Source organism: Choloepus didactylus (assembly GCF_015220235.1).
Source record: "Choloepus didactylus isolate mChoDid1 chromosome 11 unlocalized genomic scaffold, mChoDid1.pri SUPER_11_unloc1, whole genome shotgun sequence".
In the NCBI taxonomy this organism is placed as follows: Eukaryota; Metazoa; Chordata; class Mammalia; order Pilosa; family Megalonychidae; genus Choloepus; species Choloepus didactylus.
The window spans coordinates 2,039,066-2,057,944 of record NW_023637577.1 but is presented as its reverse complement, the minus strand read 5'-3'; the positions used below and the strand labels follow the sequence as shown (position 1 = coordinate 2,057,944).

Sequence of the window (18,879 nt, the reverse complement as noted above, 5' to 3'; positions counted from 1 at the left end):
TAACCCAAGAAGGAGAGCCACTCCACAAAATTTATAGAAATGAGAGTCATCAGTTTTTTGTTTTTTTTAATTCAATTTTATTGAGATATATGCACATACCATGTAGTCATACAAAGCATACAATCAATTGCTCACAGTACTACCATATATAGTTGTGCATCCATCACCAAAATTAATTTTTGAACATTTTCATTACCACAAACACAAAAGTAATAAGAATAAAAATTAAAGTGAAAAAGAACAATTAAAGTAAAAAAAAGAACACTGGGTGCTTTTTTTTTTTTTTTTTTGCCCCCATTTTTCTACTCATCCATCCATACACTGGACAAAAGGGAGTGTGATCCACGTAGTTTTCCCAATCACATTGTCACCCCTCATAAGCTACATTTTTATACAATAGTCTTCAAGATTCAAGGGTTTTGGGTGATAATTTGATAGTTTCAGGTATTTACTGGTAGCTGTTCCAAGTCTGCGAGTTTTTTAATGAAGCCATGTAGTGATATTTGAAAATGATCCCTAAAGAAGTTACTCAGATGGACCAACTCCATGACCTTGAATAAGGGTCTCGGTTTTTCTCACTTGTATAATGGGGATGATGATAATACCTACCTCAGAGGGTATTAAGAGAATTAAACATATACTTATGCATACACACAAAGTGGCTATATGAAAATGCTGGAGACACTGTGCTCATACACATGCACTTCAGGTTAGAATTATTTTCAAACTCAAGATGCCCTGGCCCCAATCAACATGACGGAATGAGATGCTTCAGGGCTCTGTCCCCCAACAGAAGCTTTGAACAATCAGCAAGAACTGACAGAAACATCTTTCTCAAAGTTCTAGAAAACAGTTAAAGGACTGCAATAATAGGGCAATAATGGTGCTACTTAAAAGCAGTAGGATCCCCTGGAACCCTGGCTGGCCCCTCCTCGCCCCTCACTCACTTGGCACAGAGCCATCCTGTGCACCTGATGGGGGTCCCTGGTACCAATTCTGGAAGAAGCAGAGTAACCCTTGTGCACAGACTGGGAGCACATATATCTGGCCCAATCTGTCAGCGGGTGGCCTAAGGAACTAACTCTCCATCCTGGGGCTTGCCCTGCATGTGCCTGTGGGGAAAGCAGTCAAGTCATGCTGCCTGGGGCAGGGGATTGCTGGCTGTAGGTCATACAGCGCAATGCCCAGGACAGTGAGGAAACTGTTTTCTAAGGAAGAGGGGACATTTGTATCTGTTTAAGTGGAGGAATTCCCTGGGGCCACATGTTTATGTCCAAGACAAGAGAAATGCATAGAAAGGTTCAGTGAGGCCCCTACACTTTGGACTGGAGCTATTCTTCAAACTCATTGTATGGATAAGCCCATACATTTCTCAGCCTTCCTTGCAGTTATGAGTGTCCCAGAGACAGTTCTGACCAAAGGAAGGTGGGCAGAAGTGATGCACATCACTTCCAGACTGCCTGTAAGAACCTTCCCCAACCCTTTTCTATGTTCTTCCTCTTCTGTGGTGTGATGCAGCACAGCGTCTTGGAAGTCAAGCTTTGAGGATGGTAGAACCACAAAATGGCAGGAACCTGAGTCCTGAATCACCAATTGAAGGAGAAATGCTAATTTTGAACAAAAAAAAAATTTAATTAATACATATATTTGAGGTGTTTGTTACAGAAGCCAGTGTTAATTTTGACTAACACAACAGTAATACTTCTGTTATGAAAAAAGGAAGCCAACAGATCAATCAATGCCCCTCCCAGATTGAATCTCTGGATACTATCTAAGATGCTTCATTATTTCTGCCGCAGATGCAGACACCAGCATCCAGTCAGTGGAAAGGGCTGGACAAAATATATTGACTTCTGATTTTTGTCAGACTTGCATGTAAATGTTTGCTCACCAGGTTTCAGTTCCTCAGAATTTGATTAATGTTTGATATACCCAAAATTCTAAGTGCTTGAAGCAGTAGGAAGTGGGAGTGGAGGGTATGTGGAAGAACACAAGCTTCAGAATCAGGCAGACATGAGATCCAATCCTGACATCACCCCATCTACCAGCTGTGTGTCTTTGGGCACATAAACTACCCTCTCTGGGTCTCAGATTCTTAATCTGCAAAGGGAAATAATTAATTAGAACTCTAGTCACAAGTGACAAAAACCTAAGCTGAAGCAAAGATGAACTTCTGGTCCAACATGGTTTATTGAACACGTGCATATATTCCTTTGCTCCCTCCAAAATACACCTAAAATGAAAGTGGAAGGATTTAAAAGGCATTAACTCACAATAACTAAGAGAACAGGAGAGGAGATAACAACAACAAAATTAGGGAAGTTGGAAAGAAACTGGATGGATAATAAGGATGCTGAAACCTATACCAGCAGTGAGAACAGCACAGAAGCTCACCAGTTAGCACCAGAAATCTATAGAAAGGATCAGGAATTGAAGACAACAAGTACCTCTAAAAGGGATGTGAAGGTGGGGTTTAAAACAGGTGGACTGGTTGAAAGTCCGTTTAAGAAGCAGTTGGAAACAAATTATCAAACTTAACATCACTGTGTTAGTCAGGGTTCTCTAGGGAAACAGAACCAGCAGGAGATATTTGTAAATATCAGATTTTATTAAAGCATCTCATGCAACTGTGGGGATGCATGAGTCCAAATACCATAGGGCAGGATGTATGAGTCCAAATTCCATAGGGCAGGCCGTGAGCTGGCATCTCTGATGAAGGTCCTCAATGAACTCCCCAGGAGAGGCTGGCTGGCCGAAAAAGAGATGAAAATTCTCTCTTCTCCCTTAAAAGTCTTCAACTGACTCTATTAAATCCAAATGATTGGCTTCTCTCATTGCGGAAGAAACTCCCTAGTTGATCATGGATATAATCAACCATAGATGAAATCAACTGACTGGTGATTTAATAAACCATCCTTCAGGTTTATTAACCAGCCATGAACTGTCCTTGCAGAAATGGTTAGGCCAGTGCTTGCAAGACATGACAACTGGCACCATCACTTGGCCAAGTTGACACAGGAACCTAACCATCACAATCACTAATTGTAGGACTTTCTGACATTATGTGCCTTCAAGTGAAGTACACAACGTCACCTTTGAAGTCTACTTGCCAGGATGTTTAACTTGAATCTAATCAGCTTTTTGACCCAACTTATAGACCATAGGAAACACAGGGGATAGAGGAATAAGTCAAGTGACAAAATGATCAATAAACCTAGACTGTGGGATATTCTAAAAGATAGTTAACTGGCCTGGTCTCTTAAAAAAGTCAATGTTCTAGATTAAAAGAGACTAAATAGATAAAACAACCAAATGCATTGGATCTTGGTTTAATAACCACACACACACACACGCACACGCACACACACACACACACACACAAATATTTAGGCTATTTGGAAAATGTGAGTATGGACTGGATATTAGATGCTTTGGTAACCAGCCTCCCAGATGGGCTGTGGTGTTCCCAACCTGCACACCCTTATTTGTTCCCTCCCCTTCACTGTACCAGGGTTGGTTTATGTGTCCAATACCATGCAGCAGAAGCAATGTGATTCATTTATGAAAGACTACAGCTTCCATCTTGGGCACTCCCTTGCTCTGGGCAAAGCCACCTGCCATGCCAGGAAACACTCAGGGAGCCTATGGAGAGGACAGTGCAGTGAGAACCTAAGGCCTGCAGGCATCAGCCGTGTGAATGATCTCGGAAGTGGATCCTTTAGGATTAGGTGAGTCTTGAGGTAACTGCAGCATCAGCTGACAGACATCATACAACCTCATGCAAGGACCCTGAGCCAGAACCATTCATCTAAGCTGTGCACAGATCCCTAACACTTAGGAATTGTGAGATAAGGAATGCAGGTTGTTTTAAGCTGCTACATTTTGAAGTAATTTGTTATGCAGCAGATAATGAGGAATAATTTAATATTCTCAGGTATGATAAAGGTGGATCTCCTTTATTTTAGGAATTGCATCCTAATGTTTTAGGGATGAAGTGTCCTGATGTCTACAGTTTAGTTACAAGTGGTTCATCAAATAAATATGTATATATGCAGTCATACAAACACATAACCAAAATATCAACAATTATTGAATCTAGGTGGTGGGTATACTAGTAAACACTGTATCATTCTTTCAAATATTTTTCTATCATTAAACATTTCTGTTATGAAAACTTAGAGAACTTCTGCTTCTAGCCAAGATGGAGTATTCATCTTCCCACCAAAAACAACCCAAAACCATTAAAAATACATGAGACAACAGTTTTCAAGGCACTGGACATCAAACAATAAAAGACAATGATTCCTGAGAGATGAGAAACAAATGAGATAAGCCCTATGAATTGCCCCAGTTCACTGTACTGAAAGAGTTTCAGGCTGCAGCCCAGGGAGGGGAACTGAGGCAGAACCTAGCAGGTTCCCTGAATTGAGGAAATAGAGCTGACAGTCAAGACAGACCAAGGCAGCCTGGGTTCCTAGAACAGAGAACCAGAGAGGAGAGAGCTGCCCCAAGAGAGAACCCCAGAGATTTGCAGAGGGTCCCTCTCAAGGACACATCAGAATACTTGATGAGTACATGCATGTAAGGAAATACCTAAGGCTGTAGAAAGAACCATCCGAAAGGAGTAGAGGTAACAGTATTTGTTTTCACAAGCCAGACTGGAAAGCCTGAAAATTCCTGGAGCATTGGGTAGAGTATTCACAGGGGTCTTGCTTTAGTCATGGGGAATAACTAATCCCTGACTAAGCATTGTTCTAGACCTTCCTAACTAATAATAAAAGCAAGATTCCCAAAAATCAAACTCCTTCCAAGTAACTTAACTGCATTCTAGGGCAAAGACGAAGAAGATTTATAGGAATGCAAAAATATCCAGCACCCAACAAGGTAAAATTCACAACATCTGGCATCCAATCAAAGATTCAAAGAGGCAGGGAAACACAAATCATAATGAGGATAATCAGTAACTCAAAACTGACCAATAACTGACATGTTAGAATTAGCAAAGAAGGAGGACATTAAACAAGTTATACTAACTACTCCAAATGATAAAAAAGTTAAGTTGAGACAGGGAAGATATAAAGAAGACCCACATCAAACGTCTAGGGATGAAAAATACACAGGATGAGATTAACAGTAGATAAGATGTTGCAGAAGAAAAGATTAGTGAACTTGAAGATATAGCAATAGAAACTACTGAAATCAAACACCAAAAGAAAAAATGCAAAGGGCATCAGTAATCTATGCCCACAAATTTAACAACTCAGATGAAATGAACCAATTCCTTGGAAGACACAATCTATCAATACTCACACAAAGATAAACAGATCATCTGAATAGTCCTATATCAAAGAAAATCTATCAATGATTAATAACAAAAAAAAAAATTCCTGGTAAGTTCTACCTCAGTAGGCTCTGGCTCCTCACGAACATCTCTCTCATTAAAAAAAAAAAAAAAAAAAAAAAAGCAGAGGGTGCTTGAGCAAGTCATCACCTCCCTGAGACCCAGACTCCTCACTGTAAACTGAAGTTAATAATGGTACCCACCTCACAGGGTAATTGTGATAATGCAGTGAGCTGATGCTATAGAAATGGGTTCTGACCATATTGAAGGCACTTAATAAATGGTAGCTTTTATGTGCAATTCCATTCCACACTAAAAACCCTAGTCTAAAGGAAATCTTGTTCAAAATAAATGCTCCAGTAACATTTCAGAGCTTTCCCCATGGTCCAGGAAAAGACCACACACCTCCTTCCCAGGGATCACCTGTCCCTGGGGGGTAGGGGGGCTGACACGCACCAGCACCACCACTCACAGATCTGCACCCCAGGCTGAGCTCCCACCACTCCAGCATCTCAGTGCTCAGATCTGTGCATTCACCTCCCACTACCTCCCTGCCCACCCGTCATCTGTGCTGCCCACCCTAGCAAGCTGGCTCCCTAACACCTCATCTGTTCACGGCTTCATTGTTTTATTTTCTCACCTTTCTCACTCAGGGAGGGGAAGGAGCTGTGACAGTCAAGACAAGCCAGGAGACAGTGGGAACCATCTGAAGCTACGCCCCTGCTGCTGGTGCCACACCTTCCACCCACAGCTCCCACAAACCCACCCTCTGCCTTCTGGTGCTCCCTACCTTCTCCCCACCGTTCCACACACCCCTTGCTGCTGAGCAGTGGGTACTCTCCATCCATCCCCAACCCTGCTCCCTCTAGCCAGTGCCCCACCACAACTGCCATAAAGCCAGGCCAAGTTTCACATCCCCAACTCCACAGCTCTGGCAAAAAGCCCAACTTTTTGCCTAATAGGATGTATTAGATACCCTCCCCTTCTCTGAAGTGGGTTAGGATGGGGAAAGACCATTCACAGAGACCCATGATCCTGTCCAACCTCCCCCTCTCATTAGCACTGTGACCTTGGGACTATTACTCTCTGAGCCCATTCTCCCTCCCACAGAAACACTTTTTAAAATGTATACCAACCCTTCCTTCATGTGTCTCTGTTTCCCCTCCCGTGAACACAAGGGCAGCATGGTGTAGCAGGGATGTGGGCTCATTCCTGGCTCTGCCTCTTATGACTGTGACGCCTTGGACAAGTCTCTTCACCTCTCTGAGGCTCTGTTCCCTTATCTGCACAATGGGCATGACACGCTACCCTCCTCACAGAAGCAGAGCAATCACAGATGATAGAAACACTTTATCAAGTTCTTAGTTTGTTGTTGCAGAGGAAGGTTTCTTCTAATGTAGATTTTGAAGGAAAAAAAAAGATATAATAAACAGGGAATACATTGACCAACATGGAACATATTCACCCTGCCACCAGAAAAAAAACAAATCCAGGAGAAAAGTGTGAAACAACAGTTTTCAAGACACTGGATACTAGGCAACAAAGAATAATGATCTCTACAAGACAGAAAACAGAGCGAGCCCTACGATTGCTTCTCCTTACTCCCTGGAGAAAGAATCCAGGCTGTGAGACAGTGAGTGAAACTGAGGCAGAGGATGGCAGACAGAGTTAGCATCTGGAGAGACTTAAGGTGTTCAGAGTAGGCAGGACAGATACTGCAGGGGAGAGAGCTACACAGAAGGAGAACTCTAGAAATGTCTGGAGGGTGCCCTCTTGATCATCCAACAGAGTACTGAGCAGTGCCTGTGAGGAAACCACCTGAGGCCAGGGAAAGAATCATCTCAGAGGAGTAGAGGGGACAGTTTCTGGTAATCACACGGGACCAGGAACAGCGCCTGTTCCTACCAGCTAGACTGTAAAGCTTCACGTTTCATAGGACATTGGGTTGAATACTCCCAGGGTCTTGTCTTTGCAGTGAGCAGTTATTAGCCCTATACTGAACACAGCTCTGGTCTCACACAACAAATCTTGAAAGCAAGACTTCAAAAACTCAAATTGTTTTTAAGCAATTTAACCTCTTTCCAAAGCAAATCTCAAGGATATTTTTCAGAACACTAAAATAGCCACAAACAACAAGGTAAAATTCACAATGTCTGGTATCCAATAAGAGATTAACAGGCATGAAAAGAAGCAGAAAATAGAACGGTAATGAGGAGAAAAATGGAGCAAAAACTGACCTGGAATCAAAGCAGATGTTAAAACTAGCAAAGACAGACAATAAAAGAGTTACTATGACCTTACTCCACATTTTCAAAAAGTTAAGTAGACACATGGAAGATATATAAGTTTTTTAAAGATTCTAATTGAACTTTTAGAGATCAAAACTACGATGTCTGAAATGAAACATATACTGGATAGGATTAACAGTATATTAGTCACTGCAGAAGAAAAAGTAATGAACTTAAAGACAGAACAATAGAAACTGTTCAAAATTACACACAGAGGAAACAAAGACTTTTTTTAAAAAGTGTCAGTAAACTAGGGGACTATTTCAAATAGCCTAATATACATTTGGAGCTCCTGAAGATGAGGGTGCTGGACAGAAGAAATAATGTCTGGTCCAAGTGCTGAAAAGAACAACCAACATTCAATTGTTCATTCAACAAATACTTACCAATCCCTACACTACATGCTAGACCCTGTTCATGGCACTGCAGATGCAGCACGGAAAAAGACAAAGTCCCTGCTCTCATGGAGCTTAGATTCTAGTGGGCAAAAGAAAAAAGAAAGGGAAAGAAAAAAGAATTAATGTCTGAAATTTTCTAAATTTAATAAAAACTATAAGCCCACAGATCCAAGAAGTTCAACAAATGCCAATAACAAGAAATATCAAGCAAACAACACCAGGGCACATCTTAATAACCAACCAATAATAAAGAGAAGATCTTAAAGCAGTCACAGAAAAAAAGAATGTCAAATACAAAGGAACAAGGATAAGAATGAGGCAGATTTCTCATCAGAAACAATGCAAGCAGGAAGAAAGACAATGGAGCAACATATTTAAAGTACTAAAAGGAAAAAAAAGTAAACCTCAAATCCTATACCCAGCAAAAATATCTTTTAAAAATTAAGGCAAAAAAAAAAAAAAGAGATTTTCAGACAAACAACTGAAAGAATTTATCACCCACTGAACATCACTTTGAATTCAAAGAATCTATTTAAAAAGAATATATGAGGTTTTCTTTGATTCCTCCTTGGTTCTACTCAGTTTGTTTCACAAAAGAAAAAGAAAACCAAATTATTTGAATAACATGAACAGGGGCTTATTTGACCATGCCTTAAAAAAAACTAAATAGGCAAATGTTAAAGGAAATCCTTTAGGCAAAAGAAAAATGATACTAGATGGAAATACTGTTCTACACAAAAGGATGAAGAACCCTGGAAATGGCAACTACATGGATAAATAAATTTACTGTTTTTCTTATTACTCGAATATCTTTAATATATAATTAATTATTTAAACAAAAATAACAATGTTTTGTGAGGTTTATGGTCTATGTATAAGTCAAATGCATGACAACAATAACATAAAGTTCAGAGAAGAAATGGAAATATACTATTGTAAGGTTCTTATACTAAAAGTGGAGTAGTGTAATAGTACTTGAAGAAGACTGTGGTAAGTTAAAACTATAAACCCTAGAGCAACCATCAAAATAACATAACAAATTTATACACAATAAGCCAACAAAGGAAATAAACTGGAATAATAAAAAATTAATTAATCCAAAAAATTTATCCAGAAAAGTAATCCAGAAAGAGGAACAAATAACATATGTGACTAATAGAAAACAAATCGCAAGATGTTAGACTTAATAATTATCACATAAATAATCACATTAAATATAAGTGGTCTACTACCCTTTTGTTAGTCTTAAAATTGGGTAGAGTGCAATACTCGGAATCAATGGGTGGGGGAAGGGGAGGGATAAGGGGTAAGGGATGGAGTTTTCTTTCTTCTTTTTATCTTTTTCTGGAGTAATGCAAATGTTCTAAAACTGATTATGGTGATGAATGCACAACTATGTGATGATCCTGTGAACCACTGATTGTATACTTTGAATGGATGATATGGTTTGTGAATATATCTCAATAAAATTACATTAAAAAATGTAAGTGGTCTAAACATCCCAATTAAAAGGCAAGGACATAGACAGACTGCATTAAAAAAAAAAAAAAAAAAAAAAAAAAAAAAAAAAAAAAGACAACTGTATGCTGTTTACAAGAAACAGACTTTAAATATAAAGACACAAATAGGTTAAAATAAAAAGAATGGAAAATGATATCCCATGTTAAAATGAATCAAAAGAAGGCTGGAATAGCTATAGTAGCATCAGAAAAAGTAGACTTCAGAACAAGAATATCATCAAAGATAAGGTAAGTTCATAATGATAAAGAGTCAATTCATCAAAGGATATAAAAATCGAAACATTTTTACACACCTAATAAAAGACACAAAAATCATTTTTAAAAAACAAACATCCATTTCTGATAAAACTTCTCAGCAGTCCAGGAATGGAAAGGAATTTACTTAACTTGATAAAAGGCATACGTAAAAAAACATACAGCTAACATCACACTTAATAGTGAAAAACTGAATGCTTTTCTCCTAATACCAGGAAAAGGAGGAGGACATCTGCTCTCACCAAATCTATTAAACTTTGTCCTGGATGTTGTAGTCAGTACAATAAAGCAATAAAAAGACATAAAAGGCATCTGATTTCTAAAGGAAGAAGTAAACTGTCTTTATTCATCTATGTGGAAAATCTAAGAGAACCTACCAAAAAACTAGTAGCAAGCTTGCAGGATACAAGATCGATACACTAAAGCAATTGTATTTCCACATACAAAAAACCTTCACAAATTAAAAACTTTTAAAATGCCATTTAAAATACCATTTAAAATGTGAAACATGGGAAAATCTGACAAAAGATGTACAAGACCTATACACTAAAAACTGTAAACCATTGCTGAAAGAAATTTTAAAAGACTTAAATAAATGGAGACATATACCTTGTTATTTGGTCAGAATACTCAATGTTATTACTATGTCAATTCTCCCCAAATTGATCTGTATGTTCAACACAATCCCAATCAAAATAACAGGAAGTTTTTTTTTGTACAAATTGGCAAACTAATTCCAAAATTAATATGGAAATACGAGGAACTAGAATAGCCACACATATACTCAAAAAACAAACAAGCAAAAAAAACTGCAAAAGATCATAGTTGGATGACTAAGATTTGAAGAATTATTATAAAGCTACATTAATCAAGACAGTGTGGCATTGGCATCAAAATAGCCACACAGATCAATGGAACAGAAAAGAGGGTCAAGAAATAGATCTACACATATGTGGATTTTTCATAAAGTATAAAGGATGCCCTACTGCACCCATTGTAAACAGGATCTTTCAAAGTTGTTTTTAGTTAAAGTGGGGCCCAACTGGATGAGGTTGAGCCTTAATCCTATTACTGGAGTCTTTACAAAAAGAAAGCCACCTGGAGAAAAAACTGGAAGTCCATGGAATCTGGAAGAGAAAGGAGAAGATATCTTCATGTGATGGCAAAGCCAAGGAACCCAAGGACTGCCCACCAGCCAGAACACTACCGACTCCAGGAGGAAGCAAGCCGTCTAGCCTCCAAAACTGTGAGACAATAAATTCCCATTGGTTAAGCCAGCCATAGTGTGGTATTTGTCATAGCAGCCTGGAAAACTAAGACAGTTGCAAAGACAGCACAGATAGCTTCCAAAAGCCCATCATCCAGCTTCTCCTAATTTAACATCTTACAATTATCAAAATCCACATTGTTCTAAGACTCCCTCTTCTCCCTCTCTGGGACAGCTGCTACAGTCTAGAACTCCTGTTCCTTCCAATATGTCTAGGCCCCAGCCTCCATTCCACTTTTTTTGTCTGCTGCTCTGTGTTCAATCTACTCTTCACACATAAACATTCTCCTGGCCCCATCTCTGACAAGCTCCAGATCTTTATAAATATCTGCATCCTAGGTGTCCCCCCAGCTATCTCATGGACACCTCAAAAGCAACATGTCTAAAACTGAACACCTTACTTCACACACACACACACATTCTTCCTTCTGTATGAGTGGCATTGTCACATGTCACCCAGTCAGACATCTCAGAGTCTTCTCTAACTCTTCCCTCTTCATCAGGATCCACATATGATAGTTCACCATTCAAGTCCTGTTACATCTTCCTCCACATGTCACTCAAACCTGCCCCCTAGTACCTATCTCCACTGTCAATACCTTCATTCAGGCCACAATGTCAACCCTCACTAGATCTATTAGAACAGGATTTAAACACTCCTCATGTGTCTAGTCTCTTTCTCTCTAATCCACTCCCTAGACTGATCTTTGTAAATCACTCACTGATCTATGTCATTCCTGCTGAAAACCCTGCAGCAGTTTTCCAACACCCACAGTTGACATTCTAGCTCCAGGTCTGGCATTCAAGGTCCCTTCAAAATGGCTTTCGATGAACTCTCTTGATGATGGAGTCATCAAATGAAATAGAAATCCTTCCCCTACCAAATCCTCCAGGCTTCCTCATGCCTTTGCCCCTGTTCCATCAGCCTAGAAGGTTCTTCCCTGTATTCTCTGTATACAAGCAGAGCCCTTTATACACACTTTAGAGATGGCTTTCTGTATGTCCTCCCTTATTAAATGTGAAAGTATTAAGAGCAAAGACTGTTTTTTACTTAACCAAATTCCTAGCACCAGAACAGTATTTGGGGCTATACAGACACAGTGATGGCTGGATGGATGGATGGAGAGATATATGGACACATTAAGGCATTGATGGGAAGAGAGAACTAGACTGATGAAAAGACAGATGATAGGTGGGTGGGTAGATGGATGGACGGATGTTTGGTGAGATAAGCAGAGGATACAATAAAGAGATGGATGGATGATGGACAGACAGCTGAAATGGGTAGAAACATAGACATACAAATGGATGGATGGATGGATAGACAGATGCAGAGAAGTGAAAAGCCAGATAGACAGATGGAGAGCAAAGAGATGGATGGGAGGATGGATGAATGAATAGATGGAGAAATCATGAGAACTTCAAGGGCAGAGATTGTTTCTTATTCATCTCTGTTTTCACAGTGCCCAGAAAAGGTATGGAATAGAGTAGGTAGATGTGCAATATGTCGTTGAAGCAGTGAATGAATGATTGAAGCACTGGGTTACTGAGGAGACAGTATTGAACTATGAGTCAGAAGACTGGATTACTAGCTCTCTCGGTAGACTCCCTTAATTTAATTTACTCTTCTATAAAATGTGTAGGCTGGATTAAATGATTCCAAAGATCTTTTCTAAACACTCTTTGGCTCCCTGATTTGAAGCTGCCCAAAACTAAGATAAGGCTATGGAATGGGAGGAGAGGCTACATTTAAGCAAATGTGTATTTACTTACAAGTTGTCCTTCTGTAGAGCTGGTCCCAGATCTCTGCCAGCAATGGGGGAGAAGAGTTAACACACTCCAGATAACATTCTGTTAAAACTGTCGGGCTGAAAGCATTGTAGCAGAAATGAAAGACAGGCTGATAGTAGAGCCTGCGGGGTAATTAATAGTGAAACATTAACCTCAGCGAGGCTGTACCCAATTCATGTTGGGGCTACACAAAGCCTTCCCAGGGCTGCCAGCCAAATGCACCTTTTATCCAGCAGGATGGCTGTTTGTTCACAGCCCACGTGGTTTGTCCTATTAGAGTTGCACCTGGACTCCTGGTTTGCTCTGGAGTAATAACTGTACCAAGAACAACATCTATCATTAGTTACAGACTGATATGTGCCAGAACTTTCTATATATCACCTCATCACCTCTCACAACCACACTGTGAGGCAGGAATGGAGATATTCACTTCATGGAGGAGAACTGTAGGCATTAAGTGGCAGATTTAGGATGTGAACCCAGGGAGTCTGGCTCTTTCTGCTAAGCCCAGGTGCCTCCCTGGGGACATCTGCACTGAAACTGGTCAGATAAGAATCCAAAGACTTTATAGATCATGCCACAATAAAATGCAGTGACATCTGCTGGAGTTTGCCTGTTCACTTTGCAATGCATTTTCACATTTGATTCAAGTCACTGATGCTGGAGATGGATACACTCATCACTCCCATTTTGTAGATGGGGAAATCAAGGCTCAAACTTATGGTGAATTGACCGAGCCATAGTCCCACAATTTGGAAATGGTGAAAAGGTGATTCCATCACCAGGAACTGCAGTCCCAAGCCAGGACTTTTAACTGGTTATTCTGTTCCCACATGGTAGCTGTAGTAGACATCTATGATTTTGCCTAAACATCTGTTCTGCTGGTCTCTGATGATAGCATCTGAATTTTCTTTAGGGACTCAAACCACCCACCCCACTCAGGTCACCTCAGTCCACGTGATTCAGGAGGGACTGATACTCTGTCTCCCCCCGGCCCTCTGCTGGGGTAGGCAGATGATGCCCTGGCCACAGTGAACCTTCAGAGACAGGCATGTGACCAAAAATATCCAGTGAGACTCAATCTCACAATGCTAGAGGAAACTATTGAGAAAGTTTTCTTCTGGTGGGATCCTTGAGCTGGTAAAATATAAACTGGAGCCTCTGGGAGGGGCCTGTGACACCACAAAGGGACAGTCTGCCAGAGGGTGAAGCTAACACAAAGAAAAAGCATGGACAAGAGATGGAGAGAGATGGTTTCCTAAGGATGTCTCTTGTCACCCTGATCTAGTAGTACCTGAATAGACTCCAGGGGCAGGAGCTGATGAGTTTCCTCTCTGCTCAAGCCAGCCCGAGTGGAGTGCCTCCCACCTGTACCTAGAAGGCTCCAAGGCAACACTACCCCCTCATCACACTGAACTATCCTCACTCGTTTCCTTGGCCATTGCCCCACTAGACCCCAGTCACTTGAGGGCAGGGACTATATCCAAGTCACCACCAATCTCAATGCCTGGCTCCAACCAAGCTTCATGAATATTTGTTGCATAAACATGCTGATCAACTCAAGGATCCCCCTGGCCCAGTCCACCCTCCTCTCCTCCCTCAGGCATCTTTCAAGGACTAATTCAGAGGCCACCTCCTCTGAAATGGGTCCACAGCCCCCACCCCACTCTAATAGTGCTCTCAGCCACATAGGGACTCTAAGGAAGGTTCTGCTCCTCTCTGCCCATCCTCTTCCTTGTACAATAGTGTCCTTGCCTGACTGCCTTCCAGACTGAGAAGTCCTGAGAACAGGGTCTGAAATGGATTCAGCACCTGCCATCCTCCACAGCTTAGAAAATATTTTCTGAATCCAAGGGATCATTTCATTCAATAAACATTCACCAACGCCTAGTATATGCCTAGCACTGAAAACACAGATGTAAATTTTACATCTTATTTAACATTTTATTTATTGTAATGACTAAAAATAGTCATGATAATCATAATAATAGCTAACATTTAAAGGTTTATTACTTTGTGCCAGACACTGATATAAGCACTTTACATTTACTAATTCAACTCTTAGAGTAAACCACAGAGGTATCCCCATTTTATAGATGAAGAAACTGAGGCTCAGAGGTCAAATAATTTGCCCAAGGTCACAGAGATGGTAAATGGCAGGGCCAGAACTTGAACCCAGGCAACCTGGCTTCACACCCAGTCTCTTGACTGGTACACTGTGCTATGTGTACCTAATGATAGCCTTCTCCTTCCAAATCTCCTGACCCCACTTCTGGAAAGAGCCTGGTTAAAAGTGGAATCAACCATGCCCATTATTTTTGAAGGAAAGACCTCAGATTTGGAGTCAGACAGACTGGTCTTAATTCCTAACAGCACCATCCTATGCATATTACTGTCTCAGTTTCCTCGGGATCAGTTAACACCTCATAAGGATGTTAGTGTTAAAAGAACCACTATGTGAAAATCACTTAGCACAGCACCTGGGCACAGCACACAGTCACTAAATGGAGGTGGCTGTCGTTGGCTCCGTTCATTATTTCTTCTTTCCCTCACCACATTCTATGACCTTGCAAAAGCACCCGCACTTCTTTGAAATGATTCAACCAGCACCGTTTTTCAGGCCCCTAGAAAGCCCTGCTTCCCACCAGACTACAAAACGGATTAAGGATTTGGAATTCCCTTTATTCCTCCACCCACAGGATGGGTGCAGACAAAGGCTGGGAAGCAGGGGAGGAATGCAAGACCGAACAGGTCCCATGTTTTGAACCAGCAGAAGAGCAACTGTGGTTCACCCACAGCTCTGTAGAGCTGCACCCGCAGGGCCCCATGTTCGCAGCCCCTTGAGCCCTTGAGAAATAAACACAGCTGCCCAAACCAGGAAGCTTCAGCCACGACTAATCCTGGGCCACACGACAAGCAGAAACTCAGTGGTGCTCTGCAATGCGAAGTGTTTTCCAAAAGCATCAGCAAGGACACAGAGCAAGGAGGGAGGGTGCAGTCCAACGCAAATACGCAGTCAGGCTTCAGAACAGGGGAAGGAAGGCTGGATGCACAAAGCAGCCCCAACTTAACCAGGAGTGCAGCATTCCACCTGTGGCCTTGGCTCCACTGCCCTCCAGTGGCCAAACAGGGATCAGCAGGCAGATTTTAATTAAGGGAGTCTTCAAGGAGGGAAGATCAGAGGGCTTTGAGTTGGGGGAGAAACCAGATCCTCTCCTCCCTATCCCTCAGCCAATGGCCTAGTACTGTCCTTCCTTCAACTGGTTCTTGGACTTCCACAACAGCCTCCTCACTGATAAAAATGAAACAACCTCCTACTGAATACTGTCTTCCAGGCATTGTGCTAAATCCTTACACATTATCTCATTGACATCTTACATCCCTGGGAAATGAGTAGTATCCCCATTTTACAGATGCGGAAACTGAGGCTCAGAGAGATAAAAGAACTGCCCAAAGCCATACAGCTAACTACAAGTGGAAGAGCTAAAATGTAAACTCAGCAGCACCCTGGACCACGCCCAGGTCCCCCAACCACATCACCAGCAGCATGAGCAACCCCAGGGATACCTCAATGTGAATAAGACAGAGCTCACTGTGTTTTAACAGGCCCTTCACAGGTTTCAGATGCACCCCAGCTTGAGAGCTCTGCACTATAGCATACCGTTCCATGAACTGTCTGAAACATCACCTCTCCATGTTGTCCAGGTTCTATCTTCCTAGAGCACAACTCATCACTGCTTAACACACTTAAAACCCTACTGCCAGGCCTTTGGTCTAACCCCTTAGCATGGCAGCCAAGCCCTCACAGTGGCCCCAATCTACTTCTCTAGCTTCACTCTCATCACCCCTCCCCAAATCCATGAGAAGCTGGCTTGCAGGGAGAGGGAACCTCACTCTGACTGAGCACCCTGTGTGTGTGAGAGCTCTCCACTAGGAACTGACACGCCTGATGACACGGATTCCTCACTATGGGGAAATCCCATCACTCTGAAGCTCAGAAAGATTACAAGACGTGTCCACGTTCATGCAGCCAGCAAGCAGCAAAGCCAAGATGATACCTCAGCCCAAGTGCTTCCCAGCCAAATAGGGCCCAACTGGTTACAGAGCTGGGCCAGGGCCTCACGCCTGCAAGCTCTGACTTCCAAACAAGGGTAAGCTTCCCCATACAAGTTCAGCTCTTAAATGGAGCAACCAGACTGAGGTCCAGCTGCTTCCATTCAAAATGCCCCTATGGGCAAATCCCAGTCTTGACCTCCTTCTCTGTGACCCTAATTACAGTGGGACACAAACTGGGAGAGGTCAAAGCCCTGGGAGGTCCTGAGGTGATCACACCCAGAAAAGAGATGAGTAGGACCATGACAGACAAGGTAGAAGAGTCCAGAAGCTTGGGTCACCACTTGTGGATGCAAGGACCATTAAAGGAAAGCCCATCAACCACCTCCACGGCCCTGGCTCCTTGTCAGCCACACCAGGCTAGGGTGGTTCATGTCTCCGTGCCTTTGCCTAGGGCAGCCCCTCTGCCCACATGCCCTCCTCCAAGGGCTGCCTGGCACATTCCTACCCTCCCATCAAGGACCAACTCCAACACCTCCTTGAGAAGCCACCTTCCTCACACTCCTAAGCACCCCTGTGCCACTTCTATGCCACCACTGTCCTTCCCACAGACTGAGGAAGCAGCAGGAGTGTTGGATCCCTCAGGAGTTTGGTTGGAGTGGGACCCGAACATCAGTGACTCTAGCATACAGACAGGGTCGAGAAACTGTCTGTGAGAAAGGACATGGGCTTTGGAGCCAAACACAGAGGTTTGGATCCTGCTTTTCCATCTCATAACTGTATGGTTTGAGCAAGGGAATGAATTTAAGTATGTTTCCTATTCTGTGAATTGGAGACTAAAACACCTACCTCTCTAGGTCACTGTGAAGGTTAAATGAGAGCTTGTCTTTTATTCCCTGGATTTAGTAAATTACTTTTCTTACCCCTCTCCTACCCTGCTTTTCCCTCCTCCATTCTACCCACTGCAAGGGCAACTATTAACAGTCTGATTGGCATTTTGCTCAAAATGAACTCCTTTCATCATGCATTCATTTACTTGACAAATATTTATTGAGCACCTGCTTGGTGGTACCAGGCATCGTATTAAAGATTGGGGATAGAGCAATGAGCATGTCACACAAGGTCCCCAAGACAGTGGCAGTTTAGTTGAGGAAAAGTTCACAAAAAAAGCAAACAAACAGCTTCTGATGCTAACAAAAAAGCTGAATAAAATAAAACTGGGTAGCAAAGGGGCCAAGAGAGGTTACATTAGAGGTTAGAGAAGACCTCTCAAAGAGAGGACCTTCTAAATTAAGTCCTATATGCTGAAGAGGACACAGCCTGGGGAAGATTAAGTCTGGGGAAAATTCAATGGGAAGCCACTGAAGTGTTTTAAACACGAAATGCATTATTGCTCTTTTATGAAACCACCATCACACTGTATTGTAACCATCTCCACACTCAGCTGTGGGTTCCTGGGGTAGCAGACAGAGCTACACAACTCAGGCCTGATACCAAGTAGGTGCTGAGAGAGTGGTCGGATGACTCTTCTTTCTCTTAATGTAGTATTCCCTTTTCTCTGGTTTCTGCCCACCATAACATCTTTTCCACAAAGCATCAGACAAATCCCAGTGTTAACTGTTAAATCAACTCCTGAGACTCCTAAACCTTTACAGCTGTGTTAGTAAGCCACATCTAGACTAGACTGAACTTAAATAGTTGAGATTTTAGACTCAAGTACAAAGCGTTAATACTGTGGAAGGAACATGGGCTTCAAACTAATGTATTGACATTTTTAACCATGGACTTAACCTCACTGAATCTCAGTTTTCATCTGTAAAATGGATCTGATTTATCCCTCTCTCCCTTGAACAGTGTCAGAGGGAGCTCAGACAATGTTTGATTAGTCCAAGAGATTCCTAGCTGCTATGTGTTTTGTGGAGCACCACAGCCATCATTTTGGAGAAGACAGTCTGTCATAAATGTT

General features: G+C 41.9%; 1 protein-coding gene across 1 annotated transcript in view; it reads right to left on the bottom strand.

Annotated features, from left to right (window-relative positions):
* Positions 1-337: 337 nt before the first annotated feature.
* Positions 338-18,879, bottom strand: part of THOC3 (THO complex 3) — a 41,750-nt gene continuing 23,208 nt past the window's right edge. Inside the window, exon 7 of the mRNA XM_037823148.1 lies at positions 338-1,607. The gene's annotated coding sequence lies outside the window, so the exon portion shown is untranslated. The remainder of the gene's footprint in view (positions 1,608-18,879) is intronic.